The sequence below is a fragment of the Erinaceus europaeus genome, chromosome 11 (assembly GCF_950295315.1).
Source record: "Erinaceus europaeus chromosome 11, mEriEur2.1, whole genome shotgun sequence".
Lineage (NCBI taxonomy): Eukaryota > Metazoa > Chordata > Mammalia > Eulipotyphla > Erinaceidae > Erinaceus > Erinaceus europaeus.
In genome coordinates this window covers 60977304-60996524 of record NC_080172.1, presented here as the reverse complement: position 1 = coordinate 60996524, position 19221 = coordinate 60977304, and positions in this window count along the sequence as shown.

Here is a 19221-nt window from a genome sequence, read left to right as displayed (position 1 = left end):
CAAACAGAATCAACCCAGACCTGAAGATACCAAGACACATCATAGTTACAATGAAAAGAAGTAAGGATAAAGAAAGGATATCAAAGGCTGCAAGAGAAAAACAAAAAGTCACATATAGGAGAAAACCCATAAGATTATCAGCAGACTTCTCCACTCAAACTCTAAAAGCCAGAATAGAATGGCAAGATATCTATCAAGTCCTGAATGACAAAGGGTTTCAACCAAGAATAATATATCCTGCTAGATTTTCTTTCAAACTAGATGGAGGCATCAAAACCTTCTCAGACAGACAACAGTTAAAGAAGGCAATCATCATCAAGGCTTCCCTGAAAGAGATCTTTTATAAACAAGAACATCACCATAATGCTTGCCATATATCAGAGCAAATAAAACATTGTAGAATAATGGCACTACAATACATTAAATACATAATATCAATAAATTTCAGTGGTTTAAATTCACCCATTAAAAGGCACAGAGTGGGAAGATGGATCAGAAAACACAACCCAACTATATGTTGCTTGCAATAATTCCATCTGACCCAACAAGACAAACACAGGCTTAAAGTGAAGGGATGGAAAACTAAACTACTGGCTAATGGACCACGGGAAAAAAAAAAAAAAGGCAGGAACAGCCATTCTCATCTCTGATGCAATAGACTTTAAATTAAATAAAGAAATAAAAGACAGGCAAGACCATTACATAATGATTAGAGGATCAATCAACTAAGAAGATTTAACAATTATTAACATATGTGCACCCAATGAGGGCCTCTGTAAATACATCAAACACCTACTAAAAGAAAAACAAAAATACATCAATAGTAATATAATAATAGTGGGAGATTTTAACACCCCACTCTCACACTTAGATTGACAAAGCAGAGAATCAATAAAGAAAGAAGAGAATTAAATGAAGAGATGGACAGACTAGACCTCCAGGACATTTTCAGAGTCCTTTACCACAAAAAACTGGAATATACATTCTTTTCAAATCCAAACAGCATATCCTCAAGGATAGACCACATGTTAGGCCACAAAGACAGTATCAACAAATTCAAGAGCATTGAAATTATCCCAGGTATCTTCTCAGACCATAATGGAGTAATGCTAACATTTAACAATAAACAGAATATCACTAGAAGTCACAGAATTTGGAAACTCAGCAACATGTTGCTTAAGAACTTCTTCTAGCGTTTGCCCTTCTTCCGTAGCCAGTCAACAGCGTCAGGTTGAAAGCTGTCAGGAGCTGCTTGTTGCTGGCTTTGAAAGTGACTGGGATCCATGTGGATTCAGTCGGCTAGGAAGGATTGTCAGTTTCCCCAATGAATGGGTACTCACGGGATGCACCACGAGAAGGTCGATCCAATGCTGTGTCACAGAAACACTCAAGCAAGAAATTCAAACATTCCTGGAAACAAATGAAAATGAAGACACAAGCTATCAAAATATTTAGGACACAGCTAACGCAGTGCTGAGAGGGAAATTCATAGCCATACTATCACATATTAGATTACAAAAGTAAGCTCCAATAAATGACCTGCATGCCTTAAGGACTTAGAGGAAGAGGAAAAAAGGAACCCTAAAGCAACCAGAAGGACAAAAATCACTAAAATTAGAGCAGAAATGAACAACATAAAAAATAAGAGAACCATACAAAAGATCAATAAAGCCAAATGTTGGTTCTTTGAAAGATTAAACGAGATTGACAAACACCTAGCTAAACTCACTAAAAAAAAAAAAAAAGAAGACCCAAATAAATAAAATTGTAAATGATAGAGGAGTGATCACAATAACACCACAGAAATCCAGAAAATCATGTGAAACTTCTTTTTTAATTTTTTAATTTAATTTTTAATTTTTAAAAATTTACTTAAGAAAGGAGACATTAACAAAATCATAAGATGGGGGGGTACAACTCCACACAATTCCCACCACCCAATCTCCATATCCCCTCTCCTCCCCAATAGCTTTCCCATTCTCTATCCCTCTGGGAGCATGGACCCAGGGTCACTGTGGGTTGCAGAAGGTGGAAGGTCTGGATTCTGTAATTGCTTCCCCACTGAACATGGGCATTGACTGGTCGATCCATACTCCCAGTCTGCCTCTCTCTTTCCCTAGAAGGGTGAGTCTCTGGGGAAGTGGAGCTCCAGGATGCATTGGTGGGTCTTCAGTCCAGGGAAGCCTGGCCGGCATCCTGATGGCATCTGGAACCTGGTGGCTGAAAAGAGAGTTAACATACGAAGCCAAACAAATTGTTGAAGAATCATGGACCCAAAGGTTAGAATAGTGGAGATGAAGTGTTTGGGGAGGGTACTCACTGCAAACTCTAGTGTACTACTGCTTTCAGGTATATATTTGCCCTAGTTTATGGATACCTGTGAACATATGCTCTATCTCCTGGAACCTGGTCTATATCTAGGTTTTGGGACTTTGTTAGGAAGTGAACCACGTGGGATGGAATTAGAGAATACTATGAAAGGAAAGGTCTCACCGAGTGATGAAGCTGAAGGGTTGTCATTCCACACCTGAAGTCTCTGGACACAGTCTGAAGTGAAGCATGCTGGTGTGGCACTCATTGGGTTGATTAGGTTGCGATCAGCTGATGCAATATTATTTGATAAGAATTGGGAGAAGTATACGGAAAAGTGGGCCCTACCCTAGGGTCCCAGGACTGGGGGAAGTTTAGGTTCTATGGTGGAAATGTAACGTTCCTGCTGTCTTAGGGTTCGAGAAGACAATGGATAGTTACTCTTATCATCACATTATTTGGTAATTGGGTTATCTTTGAAAAGTCCCTTTGTTAGACATACAATCAATTTTCCCCCTCTCATATTAATTAAATAGTGATTTATATTACTACAATTTAATAGGTGTGTACATAAAGACCATTCCCATCACCAAAACATTGTGTCCCATCCCACCCACCTGCCCCCCCCACCAGCCCAGGAAGCTGCATGTCCATCCTCCTGCTCACCACAGGGTTTTTACTTTGATGCCCTACTTTCAATTTAGTCAGATCCTGCCTTTAGTTTCCCTTTCTTATCTTTCTCAATGTCTGTTGATGAGTGGGGACATACCATACTCATCTTTATCTTTCTGACTTAGCTCACTTAACATAATTCCTTCTAGCTCTGACCAAGATGGGTCAGAGAAGTTGAGTTCATAGTTCTTAGTAGCTGCATAGTATTCCATTGTGTATATATACCACAGCTTTCTCAGCCATTCATCTTCTGTTGGGCACGTGGGTTGCTTCCAGATTTTAGCTATTATGAATTGTGCTGCTATGAACATAGGAGTACATACCTCTTTTTGGTTGGGTGTTATGGAGTCCTTGGGGTATATCCCCATGAGAGGAATTACTGGATCATATGGAAGGTCCATGTCTAGCCTTGTGAGAGTTCTCCAGATAGCTCTTCACAGAGGCTGGACCAATTTACATTCTCACCAGCAGTACAGAAGTGTTTCTCTAACCCCACATCCTCTCCAGCATTTGTTGCTGCTGTCCTTTTTGATGTATGCCATACTCACAGGGGTGAGGTGGTATCTCATTGTTGTCTTTATTTGTATTTCTCTGACAATCAGCGACCTGGGGCAGTTTTTCATATGTTTGCTAGCCTTTCGGATCTCCTCAGGAGTGAATGTTCTGTTCATATGCTCTGCCCATTTATGGATGGGTCATCTGCTTTTTTGGTGCTAAGTTTGCTGAGATCTTTGTATGGTCAGCTTTACTCCGAGGTATTTTATTTTGTTGTAACAGTGAATGGAAGTGATTTCTGGATGTCTTATTCTTCAGATTTAGTGTTTGCATAAAGTAATGCCACTGATTTTTGTACATTGATTTTGTAGCGTGACACATTGCTATATTGCCTTATAACTTCCAGTAGTTTTCTTCTGGATTCTTTAGGTTTTTCTATGTATACTATCATATCATCTGCAAATAGTGAGAGCTTGACTTCTTCCCTTTCAATTTGTATTCCTTTGATTCCTTTCTCTTTTCTGATTGCTATGGCAAGAACTTCCAACACTATGTTGAAGAGTAATGGTGACGGTGGGCAGCCCTGTCTAGTCCCCAATCTGAGGGGGAATGGTTTCAGCTTCTGTCCATTGAGTATGATGTTGGCTGTAGGTTTGCTATACATGGATTCCACTCTCTTGAGGAATTTCCAATCTATCCCCATTTTTTTTGTAGGGTTTTGAGCATGAATGAATTTTTTGTAGGGTTTTGAGCATTTTTTGTAGGGTTTTGAGCATTTTTTGTAGGGTTTTGTCAATGGCTTTCTCTGCATCTATTGAGATAATCATGTGGTTTTTGGCTTTGCTTTTATTGATGTGGTGAATGACATTGATTGACTTACAGATGTTGAACCAACCTTGCATTTCTGGGATAAATCCCACTTGGTTGTGATGAACAATCTTTCTGATACGCTGCTGTATCTGGTTGGCCAAGATCTTGTTCAGTATTTTGGCATCTATGTTCATCAGAGATATTGGTCTGTAGTTTTCCTTTTTGTTCTGTCCCTATCTGCTTTTGGTATCATGGTGATGTTGGCTTCATATATGGTGGTAGGGAGTGTTCTTGTTTCTTCGATCTTATTGAAAAGCTTTAGAAGTATGGGTACTAACTATTTCCTGAAGGTTTTGTAGAATTCGTTTGTGAAGCCATCTGGTTCAGGACTTTTGTTGTTGGGGAGATTTTTAATAATGGTTTCAATTTCTTTGTCTGTGATTGGTGCATTTAGGTTTTGTAGTTCTTCTTGGTTCAGTTTTGGAAGGGCATATGCTTCCAGGATTCTTCCATTTCTTCCAGATTCTCTAGCTTGGTGACATATAGTTCTTCATAGAAGTTTTGCATGATTTTCTGGATTTCTGTGGTGTCAGCTGTGATATCTCCTTTATCACTTACAATTCTATTAAATTGAGTCTTCTCTCTTTTTTTTTTGGTGAGTCTGTCTAGGGGTTTGTCAATTTTGTTTAATCTTTCAAAGAACCAACATTTGGCTTCATTGATCTTTTGTATGGTTCTCTTATTTTTGATGTTGTTTATTTCTGCTCTAATTTTAGTGATTTCTGTCCTTCTGCTTGCTTTAGGGTTCCTTTATTCCTCTTCCTCTATGTCTTTGAGGTGTGCACTAAGGTCATTCATTTGGGCTTCTTCTTGGTGTTTAATATGTGATTGTTTGGCTCTAAGTTTCCCTCTCAGTACTGCTTTAGCTGTGTCCCAAATATTTTAATAGGTTGTGTCTTCATTTTCATTTGTTTCCAGGAACATTTGAATTTCCTGCTTGAGTGACCCTCTGACCCAGTGGTTCTTTAGCAGTATGTTGTTTACTTTCCATATTCTGTGACTTTTAATAATTTTCTGTTTGTTGTTAAATGTTAGTTTTACTCCACTGTGGTCTGAGAAGATACTTGGGATTATTTCAATGCTCTTGAATTTATTGATGTTGTCTTTGTGGCCTAACATGTGGTTTATCCTTGAGTATGTGTTGTATGGATTTGAGAAGAATGTGTATTCCAATTTTTTTTTTTGCAGTGAAGGGCTCTGAAGATGTCCAGAAGGTCTACTCTGTCAATCTCTTTATTTAATTATTTTGTTTATTTTTTGATTCTCTGATTTGTTGATCTGTCTAAGTGTGAGAGTGGGGTGTTAAAAGCTTCCACTATTATTGTGTTACTATTGATGTATTTTTGAAATTCTTTCAGTAGGTGTTTGATGTATTTAGATGGTCCTCATTGGGTACATAGATGATAATAATTGTTAAGTCTTCTTGGCTGATTGATCCTATATCATTATGTAATGTCCTTGCCTATCTTTTATTACTTTATATAATTTAAAATCTATTGTGTCTTAGATGAGAATGGCTGTTCCAGCTTTTTTTTTTTTGTCATCCATTAGCCTGTATGATAGTTTTCCATCCTTTCACTTTAAGTCTGTCTTTATTTTGTTGTGTTAGATGGGATTCTTGCAAGCAGCATATGGTTGGGTTATGTTTTCTGATCCATCGTCCTACTCTGTGCCTTTTGATGGGTGAGTTTAAGCCATTGACATTTATTAATATTATGGATTTAACATATTGTAGTGCCATTATTAAATGAATTTTTATTTGTTCTGATATATGGCAAGTATTATAGTGAAGTTCTTGTTTATAAGAGGTCTTTTAGAACCTCTTTCAGGGCCGGTTTGATGATTGTTGCTTCTTTTAACTGTTGTTTGTCTAGGAAGGTTTTGATCCCTCCATCTAGTTTGAATGAAAGTCTAGCAGGATATATTATCCTTGGTTGAAACCCTTTTTCATTCAGGGCTCGATAGATATCTTGCCATTCTCTTCTGGCTTTTAGAGTTTGAGTGGAGAAGTCTGCTGATAGTCTTATGGGTTTTCCCCTGTATGTGACTTTTTGTTTTTCTCTTGCAGCCTTTAGGATTCTTTCTTTATCCTTACTTCTTCTCATGGTGACTATGATGTGTCTTGGTGTCTTCAGGTGTGGGTTGATTCTGTTTGGAACTCTTTAGGCCTCTTGAATCTTAATGTTCTTTCTGTTGTTCAGGTCTTGGAAGTTTTCTTCTATAATTTCCTCTAGAATGTTTCCTTCCCATTCCTCTGGCAGACCAATTATATGAATGTTACTTCTTCTGAGATCATCCCATATGTCTCTGTTGTTGTTTTCAGTGTCTCTCAATATCTTTTTGAGCTCTTTCACCTCTTTCTTAGTTTTCTTTAACTCATCCTCTGTCTGACTAATTCTGTTTTCTGCTTCTGTTAGACTGCTTTCCCTTCCCTCAGCTTCTTTCCTCAGTTCAGCTATTTCAGCTTTCCATTCTCTATTTGCCTCAAGATAATCAGTATTTTCCTTGGTGGGTCTCAACTGTTGTTTCCCTAACACTGCCATTCCTTTCCTCTAAAATTGTTTTAATTTCTGTGATTAATAAGTTTATTATTGCTTCCATACTTTTATTATCTATGGTTACTTCTGGATGATTTGTAGTTTCTTCTGGGCTCTTGTCTTCATTCATTGTAGTAGCAGGTTTTTTTTTTTTTTTTGCTCTTTATCTACCCATTTTTTTTATTAATATGTTTCTAATTTTTGTGTTCTTATATTCCTCATTGTTGTGTTTTGAGTACAAGCAACACTGTACTAAATACCATTATGACAAATGCAATCACCAACCTCAGAAATTACAATAGCAACTGAAGCAAGGATTGAAGCAGTTTAACCACTACCACTTAGCAAAACAATGTCTCCAGTCCATGAAAAAATAGCAACCAAGTCCAAGTGAAGAAGAGAAAGGAAAAAAGGGATAGCAAGAACAGATAATTATGCAAATATATTATCCACTGTATATTCTAGGGGTAGCAAGAGGAGAAAGGGAAGTAGAGCAGAGATACACACATAGAGAGTCTACTCTGAGTCAGATTTATTCCCCAAAATAATTCACAGATGAGTATCAGTGAATTCAGAAAGCCAAAGAAGGAGGAAGGAAGAAAGGAAGACAAGAAAAAGAGAAAAAAAGGGGAAAAAAAGAGAGATAAAAGAAAAAAAAATAAGAAAAAGTTCTTTAATAAAGGAGCAATGAATGGAAAGTTTTTTAATTTATTATTTTTTATTTTATTTTTTGATTAGCTAGGAGGAGGGAGAAGGGGAGAGTGGGTAGAGGAAGTAGGAGTAGTGAAACAACTTCTTCTCCCAGTGGGTAAGACACCTAGTCCCCTAGTAATGGCAAATACACTAAGAGTTAATTCTGGTCAACCTAAAGGATGGGGCAGGGGGAAGAGATACACCTTTATATAATATTAATAATAAAATAGAGCAGGGTAAAAATCCCTGTCCCAGATTGCCTCAAGCCGCCTGAACAGAGGCAGCTGATTGTTAAGAAAGTAAAACAAACAAGCAAACAAAAACCAAAAACCAAAAAACAAACAAACAAACAAAAAAACACCTCAGGGTAATCTTTCCCTTTTGTAGATCCAATTGACTAATTAGAAAGAAAGAGGGCCTAGGGTTTCAGAAAGGAATAGACTTGGAATGAAACCCCTATAGAGCTGGGAATCTTGGGAAGTAAAGAAGCTAAGTAGGGAAGCCTGCTAGAAGCAGCTTTCTGGCACTCAGGGTCTGGTATGGGGGGGCTGAAGGGTGTGCTACAGGAATATTAAAAAAATTTTTCCTTTCTTTTTTCCTCTATATTCTAACCCATACTGGGCTATATTCACCCCCCTGGCATCACAGCTAGGACCCCTAATTCACTGTTCCGCTGAAGGCAAAAAGTCCTACCGTTTCCATTAGTTGTTGTCGGAACTCAGACCAGAAGCTACTTCTCAGTCCGCCATCTTGGCTATGCCCCCCCATGTGAAACATCTGTGGAGAACTATACACCACCAAGCTAGAGAATCTGGAATAAATGGAAGAATTCCTAGAAACATATGCCCTTCCAAAATTGAACCAAGAAGAAATATAAATCCTAAATGCATCGGGAGCTGGGTGGTAGCACAGCAGTTAAGCACACTTGGTGAAGAGTGCAAGGACTAGCATAAGGATCCTGATTTGAACACCCAGCTCTCATCTGCAGTGGAGTTGCTTCACAGGTGGTGCGGCAGGTCTGCAGGTGTTAATCATCCTCTCCCTCTCTCTGTCTTCCCCTCCTCTCTCCATTTCTCTCTGTCCTATGCAACAACAATAACAGCAATAATAACAACAACAACCAACGATAAGAAACAACAATGGCAATTAAAGGAAAAAAAAAACCCTAAATGCCCCAATCACAGACAAAGAAATCAAAACAGTTATTAAGAATCTTCCTAAAAACAACAGTCCTGGACAGATGGCTTCACAAACTAATTATACAAAACCTTCAGGAAATAGTACCTATATTTCTAAAGCTTTTCTACAAGATCAAAGACACAGAAACACTCCCTTCCACCTTCTATGAAACCAACATCACCTTGATACCAAAAGCAGATAGGGACGCAACAAAAAAGGAAAACTACAGACCAATATCTCTGATGAACATAGATGCTAATATATTGACCAAGATCCTGGCCAACCGAATACAGCAGTATATCAAAAAGATTGTTTATCAAGACCAGGTGGGATTTATCCCAGGAATGCAAGTTTCAACATATGTAAGTCAAATCAATGTCATTCACCACATCAATAAAATCAAAACCAAAAACCACATGATTATATCAATAGATGCAGAGAAATCCATTGACAAAATCCAATACCCATTCATGCTCAAAACACTACATAAATGGAAATAGATGGAAAATTCCTCAAGATAGTGGAGTTCATATACAACAAAAATACAGCCAACATCATACTCAATGGCTAGAAGCTGAAAGCATTCCCTCTCAAATCTGGGACTAGACAGAGTGTCCATTGTCACTATTACTCTTCAACATAGTACTGGAAGTTCTTGCCATAGCAATCAGAAAAGAGAAAGAAATCAAAGGAATACAGATTGGAAGGGAAGAAGTCAAGCTCTCACTATTTGTAGATGATACTAGAGTATACATAGAAAAACCTAAAGAATCCAGCAGAAAACTACTGGAAGTTTTTAGGCAGTATAGCAAGGTGGCAGGCTACAAAATCAGTGTACCAAAATCAGTGCCATTTCTTTATGCTAACATCAGCTCTGAAGAAGAACATGTCCAGAAATCACTCCTATTCACTGTTGCAGCAAAATCAATAAAATACCTAAGAATAAACCTGACCAAAAAAGTGAAAGATTTGTATACTGAAAACTATGAGTAACTATTTAAGGAAATAGAAAATGACACAAATAAATGGAAAGATATCCCATGCTCATGGATTGGAAGAATCAATATCATCAAAATGAATATTCTCCCCAGGGCCATATACAAATTCAATGCAATACCCATCAAAGTTCCACCAAGCTTCTTTAAGAGAATAGAACAAAAACTACAATCATTTATCTGGAACTAGAAAACACCTAGAATTGCCAAAACAATTTGAAGAATAGAAATAGAAATAGAGGTATCACACTCCCAGACCTTAAACTATATTATAAGGCCATCATCATCAAAACAAACTGGTAATGCAAAAAATAAATAAATAAATAAATAAATAAATAAATAAATAGGCAAGCAGACCAGTGGAACAGAATTGAAAGCCCAGAACTAACCCTCCACACCTATGGACATCTAATCTTTGATAAGGGGACCCAAAGTATTAAATGGAGGAAGGAGGCTCTCTTGAATAAATTGTGCTGGAAAACTGGGTTGAAACATGCAGAAAAATGAAACTGAACCAACCACCTTTTCTCACCAGAAACAAAAATCAACTCCAGATGGATCAAGGACCTGGATGTTAGACCAGAAAATTTCAGCTACTTAGAGGAAAACATTGTTGGAACACTTTCACACCGAAACCTCAATGACATCTTTGATGAAACAAATCCAATTGCAGGGAAGACTAAAGCAGAAACAAACCAATGGCACTACATCAAATTGAAAAGCTTCTGCATAGACAAAGAAAATATCACACAAAGAGACCCCCCCCACAGAAAGAATGGGAGAAGATCTTCACATTCCATACACCAGACAAGAGACTAATCACCAAAATATATAAGGAGCTCAGCAAACTTAGCAACAAAAAGCAAATGATCCCATCCATAAATGGGCAGAAGATATGAACAGAACATTCATTACAGAAGAGTTCCAAAAGGCTAAAAGACATATGAAAAATTTCTTCAAGTTGCTGACTGTCAGAGAAATGCAAATAAAGACAACATTGAGATACCATCTTACTGCTGTGAGAATGGCATAAATCAAAAAGGAGAGCAGCAACAAATGCTGGAGAGGCTGTGGGGACAGAGGAACCATTCTGCACTGCTTGTGGGGATGTAAACTGGTCAAGTTTCTGTGGAGAGCAGTCTGAAGATCTCTCACAAGGCTAGACATGGACCTTCCATATGACCCAGTAATTCCTCTCCTAGGGATATACCCCAAGGACTCTATAATACCCAACCAAAAAGAAATGTGTACACTTATGTTCATAGCAGCACAATTTGTAATAGCTAAAACCTGGAAGCAGTCCAGGTGCCCAACAGAAGATGAGTGGCTGAGAAAGCTGTGGTATATATACACAATGGAATACTATGCAGCCATTAAGAACAATGAGCCCACCTTCTCTGACCCAACTTTGATGGAGCTAGAAGGAATTATATTAAGTGAGATAACTCAGAAAGATAAAGATAAGTATGGGTTGATTCCACTCATAAACAGAAGTTGAGAAAGAAAAACAGAAGGAAAACTCAAAGCAGGGTTTGACTGAATTTGGAGTAAGGCACCTGGGTTGAGGGTAATGGGGAATGTTCAGCTTCATGGGATTGGGGGGAAATAGCTGGGTGGGGGAGGATGGGACATAGAATTTTGGTGGTGGGAATGGTGTTTATGTACACTCCTATCAATTTGAAGTCATATAAATGACTATTTAATTAATATGACAGGGGAAAATTGATTGAATGTCTCAAACTTTTTAAAGCACTGACTGAGTCTTTTTAATACACAGGCTGAGTCTTTGATATGTTGACTCTCTTAAAAGCTTAGACTGAGGGAGGGGAAGATGGCGGACTGAGAAGCTGCTAACAGCGTGTTCTTTGATCACATCTTCTGGAAACGGTAGGATTTTCTGCCTTTAGCAGGCCTGTCAATAAGGGGTGACACCAAAGAGGTGATTATAATTTAATTTGGGTTAAGAATTAGAGTAAAGGTGACACGGACTAGCGGGGCTCCAGACTTCCCAGGCAGTGCCGGGCAAGGCGAGTGCGCCGGGCATTGTCCTCCGCCCGGGAAGGCAGCTCCTCCGCCGGTTGCAGAGCGCTGCTGGGCGGCGGGCAGAAGACCCGGAGAGAGCACTTTAGCTTGGGGGCTTTCTCTTGGGAGTCTCCAGGGACCACCGCGACCCTGAGGGTGGATCCAAAGACTTGAGTATAGCTCTCATTGGATCAAAGGACTTGGAGCTAGTTTTCATTTTCGAGAAATCCTTTAAAAAAGTCTGGAGGGGGGGGGTTTCCCGGAAGATGGCAGACGAAGAAGCTGCTAGCCTCTGAGCTCCAAACACATTCCCTGGAAACAATAGGATTTTCTGCCTTTAGCAGGCCAGCGAATAAGGTGTCATAGTGGTGACAAAGAGATGACTATAACTTAATTTGGGTTAAGAATTAGAGTAGGGGAAAAAAATCTTTTTTCTTCCTTTTAATTTTCAAGCATACATCCTTCCCGCCCCCCCCTCCCCCCATAAGCAGTCCCTGGGGACCAGCTCCTAGCAGGATACCCCATACCACCAAACAGGGTGTTCTTTTTTTTAATTCACTGATACAGATTTGGGAAGTTCCTTGCACTGCTCTTTAATTACAACTCTTTTTCTTATCTTCTCCCTTTTCTCTCTCTTGTCTCTCTCTCTCTCTCTTTTATTTTTATAATCTTGTCATACACTTCTTTCTTCTTCGCTTTTCTGAATTTGTGAATTACTTTGGGGAGGAAATCTGACTCAGAGTGGACTCTCTATGTGTGTATCTCTGCTCTAGTTCCCTTTCCCCTCTTGTTACCCCTAGAATATACACTGGATAGTAGATTTGCATAACTGTCCATTCTTGCTATCCTCTCTTTTCTCTTTCTTCACTGGGATTTGGTTACTATTTTTTCACGGACTGGAGAAATTGTTTGGCTAACTGGTAATGATTAAACTGCTTCAATACTTTCTTCAGTTGCTACTGTAATTCCGGAGGTTGGTGAGTGCAATTGTCATAAAGGTATTTAGTACAGTGTTACTTGTATTCAAGACACAACAAATGAGGAACAACAGAGCATAAAAAAAAGAGAAACACATAAATAAAAAAATGGGTAGATTAAAAACAAATAAAACTGCTACTCCAATGAATGAAGACAAGAGCCCAGAAGAAACTACAAATCAGCCAGAAGTAACCATAGATAAGAAAAGTATGCAAGCAATAATAAACGTATTAATCACAGAAATAAAAAAAACATTGGAGGAAAGGAATGGCAGTATTAGAAAACAACAGTTGAGACCCCCAAGGAAAATACAGATTATCTTGAGGCAATTAGAGAACTGAAAGCTGAAATAGCTGTAATGAAGAAAGAAGCTGAGGCAAGGGAAAGCAGACTAACAGAAGCAGAAAACAGAATTAGTCAGACAGAGGATGAGTTAGAGAAAACGAAGAAAGAGGTGAAAGAGCTTAAAAAGAGATTGAGAGACACTGAAAACAACAACAACAGAGACATATGGGATGATATCAAAAGAAGTAACATTCGTATAATTGGCCTGCCAGAGGAAGAAAGAGAGGAAGGGGAAGCAAACATTCTAGAGGAAATAATACAAGAAAACTTCCAGACCTGAATAACAGGAAGGATATCAAGGTTCAAGAGGCCCAGAGAGTACCAAACAGAATCAACCCAGACCTGAAGACACCAAGACACATCATAATCACAATGAGAAGAAGTAAGGATAAAGAAAGGATCCTAAAGGCTGCAAGAGAGAAACAAAAAGTCACATACAAGGGAAAACCCATAAGATTATCTGCAGACTTCTCCACTCAAACTCTAAAAGCCAGAAGGGAGTGGCAAGATATCTATCGAGCCCTGAATGAAAAAGTGTTTCAACCAAGGATAATATATCCTGCTAGACTTTCATTCAAACTAGATGGAGGGATCAAAACCTTCTTAGACAAACAACAGTTAAAGGAGGCAACTATCACCAAGCCGGCCCTGAAAGAGGTACTAAAAGACCTCTTATAAACAAGAACATCACTATAATACTTGCAATATATCAGAGTAAACAAATTTATTTTAAGCACAATGGCACTACAATACATTAAATCCATAATATCAATAAATGTCAATGGCTTAAACTCACCCATCAAAAGGCACAGGGTGGGGGGATGGATCAGAAAACATAATAGAATCCCATCTGTCACAACAAGATAAACACAGACTTAAAGTGAAAGGATGGAAAACTATAATACAGGCTAACGCTCCACAAAAAGGGCAGGAACAGCCATTCTCATATCAGACACGATAGATTTTAAATTAAATAAAGTAATAAAAGATAGGCAAGGACATTACATAATGATTAGAGGATCAAAGAGCCAAGAAGACTTAACAATTATTAACATCTATGCACCCAACGAGGGACCATCTAAATACATTAAGCATCTACTGAAAAAATTTCAAAAATACATCAATAGTAATGCAATAATAGTGGGAGACTTCAATACCCCACTCTCACACTTAGACAGATCAACAAAGCAGAGAACCAGTAAAGATACAAGAGAATTGAATGAAGAGATTGACAGACTAGACCTCTTGGACATTTTCAGACTCCTCCACCCCAAAAAACTGGAATGCACCTTCTTTTCAAATCCACATAACACATACTCAAGGATAGACCACATATTAGGCCACAGAGACAGCATCAATAAATTCAAGAGCATTGAAATCATCCCAAGTATCTTCTCAGACCACAGTGGAGTAAAACTAACATTTAACAACAAACGGAAAATTATTAAAAGACACAGAATTTGGAAACTAAACAACATGCTCCTTAAGAACCACTGGGTCAGAGACTCACTCAAACAGGAAATTCAAATGTTCCTGGAAACTAATGAAAATGAAGACACAACCTATCAAAATATTTGGGACACAACTAAAGCAGTACTGAGAGGGAAACTTATAGCCATACAATCACATATTAAACACCAAGAAGAAGCCCAAATGAACGACCTTACAGCACACCTCAAGGACTTAGAGGAAGAGGAACAAAGGAATCCTAAAGCAACCAGAAGGACAGAAATCACTAAAGTTAGAGCAGAAATAAACAACATCGAAAATAAAAGAACCATACAAAAGATCAATGAAGCCAAATGTTGGTTCTTTGAAAGATTAAACAAAATTGACAAACCCCTAGCCAGACTCACCAAACAAAAAAGAGAGAAGACTCAAATTAATAGAATTGTAAACGATGAGGAGATATCACAACTGACACCACAGAAATCCAGAGAATCCTGCAAAACTTCTATAAAGAACTATATGCCACCAAGCTAGAGAATCTGGAAGAAATGGAAAAATTCCTAGAAACCTATGCACTTCCAAAACTGAACCAAGAAGAACTACAAAATCTAAATGCACCAATCACAGACAAAGAAATTGAAACCGTTGTTAAGAATCTCCCCAACAACAAAAGTCCTGGACCAGATGGCTTCACAAACGCATTCTACCCAACTTTCAGGAAACAGTTAATACCCATACTTTTTAAGCCATTCCATAAGATTGAAGTAACAGGAAACAACTTTCAGGAAACAGTTAATACCCATACTTTTTAAGCCATTCCATAAGATTGAAGTAACAGGAATACTCCCTTCCACCTTTTATGAAGCCAACATCACCCTGATACCAAAAGCTGATAGGGACAGAACAAAAAAAGGAAAACTACAGACCAATATCTCTGATGAACATAGATGCCAAAATATTAAACAAGATCTTGGCCAACTGGATACAACAACACATCAAAAAGATTGTTCATCATGACCAAGTGGGATTCATCCCAGGAATGCAAGGCTGGTTCAACATCCATAAGTCAATCAATGTCATTCACCACATCAATAAAAGCAAAGCCAAAAACCACATGATTATCTCAATAGATGCAGAGGAAGCCTTTGACAAAATCCAACACCCATTCATGCTCAAAACTCTACAAAAAATAGGAATAGATGGGAAATTCCTCAAGATAGTGGAGTCTATATATAGCAAACCTACAGCCAACATCATACTCAATGGGCAGAAGCTGAAAGCATTCCCCCTCAGATCGGGGACTAGACAGGGCTGTGCACTGTCACCGTTACTCTTCAACATAGTATTGGAAGTTCTTGCCATAGCAATCAGGCAAGAGAAAGAAATCAAAGGGATACAGATTGGAAGGGAAGAAGTCAAGCTCTCACTATTTGCAGATGATATGATAGTATACATAGAAAGACCTAAAGAATCCAGTAGAAAACTACTGGAAGTTTTCTAACACTAAATCTGAAGAAGAAGACATCCAGAAATCACTCCCATTTACTGTTTCAGCAAAATCAATCAAATACCTAGGAATAAAGTTGACCAAAGAAGTGAAAGACTTGTATACTGAAAACTATCAGTTGCTACTCAAGGAGATAGAAACTGATACCACGAAATGGAAAGATATCCCATGCTCATGGATTGGAAGAATAAATATCATCAAAATGAATATTCTCCCCAGAGCCATATACCAATTTAATGTAATACCCATCAAAGTTCCACCAAGCTTCTTTAAGAGAATAGAACAAACACTACAATCATTTATCTGGAACCTGAAAACACCTAGAATTGCCAAAACCATCTTAAGGAAAAGAAACAGAAATGGAGACATCACACTCCCAGACCTTAAACTATATTATAAAGCCATCATCATCAAAACAGCATGGTACTGGAACAAAAATAGGCACACAGACCAGTGTAACAGAATTGAAAGCCCAGAAGTAAATCCCAACACCTATGGGCATCTAATCTTTGATAAGGGGACCCAAAGGATTAAATGGAAAAAGGAGGCTCTCTTCAATAAATGGTGCTGTGAAAATTGGGTTGAAACATGCAGAAGAATGAAATTGAACCACTTTATCTCACCAGAAACAAAAGTCAACTCCAAATGGATCAAAGACCTAGATGTCAGACCAGAAACAATCAAATACTTAGAGGAAAACATTGGTAAAACACTTTCCCACATACACCTCAAGGACATCTTTGATGAATCAAACCCAATTGCAAGGAAGACTAAAGCAGAAACAAACCAATGGGACTACATCAAATTGAAAAGCTTCTGCACATCCAAAGAAACTATTCAACAAACAGAGAGACCCCTCACAGAATGGGAGAAGATCTTCACATGCCAGACATCAGACAAGAAACTAATCACCAAAATATATAAAGAGTTCAGCAAACTTAGCAACAAAAAAGCAAATGACCCCATCCAAAAATGGGCAGAGGATATGAACAAAACATTCACCTCAGAGGAGATCCAAAAGGCTAACAAACATATGAAAAACTGCTCTAGGTCACTGATTGTCAGAGAAATGCAAATTAAGACAACACTAAGATACCACCTCACTCCTGTAAGAATGGCATACATCAAAAAGGACAGAAGCAACAAATGCTGGAGAGGATGTGGGGACAGAGGAACCCTTTTACATTGCTGGTGGGAATGTAAATTGGTACAGCCTCTTTGGAGATCAGTCTGGAAAACTCTCAGAAGGCTAGACATGGACCTTCCATATGATCCAGTAATTTCTCTCCTGGGGTTATACCCCAGGACTCCATAACACCCAACCAAAAATAGGTGTGTACTCCTATGTTCATAGCAGCACAATTCATAATAGCTAAAACCTGGAAGCAACCCAGGTGCCCAACAGAAGATGAGTGGCTGAGAAAGCTGTGGTATATATAAACAATGGAATACTATGCAGCTATCAAAAACAATGAACCCACCTTCTCTGACCCATCTTGGACAGAGCTAGAAGGAATTATGTTAAGTGAACTAAGTCAGAAAGATAAAGATGAGTATGGGATGATCCCACTCATCAACAGAAGCTGACTAATAAGATTTGAAAGGGAAACTAAAAGCAGGACCTGATCAAATTGTAAGTAGGGCACCAAAGTAAAAACCCAGTGGTGAGGGGTAGACATGCAGCTTCCTGTGCCATTGGGGAGTGGGAGTGGGCGGGAGGGATGGGGCACAGTCCTTTGGTGGTGGGAATGGTGTTTATGTACACTCCTAGCAAAATGTAGACATATAAATCAGTAGTTAATTAATATGAGAGGGGGAAAATCAATTGTATGTCTCAAAGTTTCTCAAAAGACCAACTGAATCTTTTTAATATATAGGCTATGTATTTGATATGCGGACTCTCTCAAAAGCCTAGCCCAAATAGATTAGAAGCATCCAATAGCACAGCTATATACAAGATACTGGATACTGTACAGCAAACCATAACAAAGGGACTTTTCAAAGTTAACCCAATTAACAAATAATGTGATGATAATATTAACTATCGATTGTCTTTTTGAACCCTAAGACAGCAGGAACATCACATCTCCACTATAGAGCCCCTACTTCCCCCAGTCCTGGAACCCTTGGATAGGGCCCACTTTCCCGTATGCATCTCCCAATCCAAACCAAATAATATTGTGATCTGCCGATCACAACCTAACCAATGCAACGATTGCCACCTCAACATGCTTCACCTCAGACTGTACCCAGAGACTTCACGTGTGGAATGACAACCCTTCAGCTTCATTACTCAGGTGAGACCTTTCCTTTTATAGTACACTCTAATTTCATCTCAGGTAGTTCACTTTCTAACAAAGTCCCATAACCTAGATATACACCAGTTTCTGTGAGAGAGAGCTTATGTGCACACGTATCCATAAACTACTGCAAAATATATACCTGAAAGCAGTAGTACACTAGAGTTTGCAGTGAGTACCTCCCTAACACTTCCTCTCCACTATTCCAAGCTTGGGATCCATGATTGCTCAACAAATTGTTTGGCTTCGTATGTTAACTCTCTTTTCAATCACCAGGTTCCAGATGCCACCAGGATGCTGGCCAGGCTTCCCTGGATTGAAGACCCCACCAATGTGTCCTGGAGCTCAGCTTCCCCAGAGACACACCTTACTAGGGAAAGAGAGAGGCAGACTGGGAGTATGGACTGACCAGTCAACGCCCATGTTCAGCGGGGAAGCAATTACAGAAGCCAGACCTTCTACCTTCTGCAACCCTCAACGACTCTGGGTCCATGCTCCCAGAGGGCTAGAGAATGGGAAAGCTATCATGGGAGGGGGTGGGTTATGGGGATTGGGTGGTGGGAATTGTGTGGAGTTGTACCCCTCCTACCTTATGTTTTTGTTCATTTATCCTTTCTTAAATAAAAAATTTAAAAAAAGAAAAAGAAAAAAAAAAAGCTTAGACCAGGGAAAACAGAAGCAACCGGTGGCACAGTTATATGCAAATATTATCAAAGAACATAAATTGTGGTGATGTTGTGTATGATACAGTAAATCCTAACAAAGGGATATTTCAAAATTAATCCATTTGTCATATAATGTGATTTAGTAATAACTATCTATTGTCTTCTTAAACCCTAAGACAGTAGGATCCTCCCGCTTCCACTTTA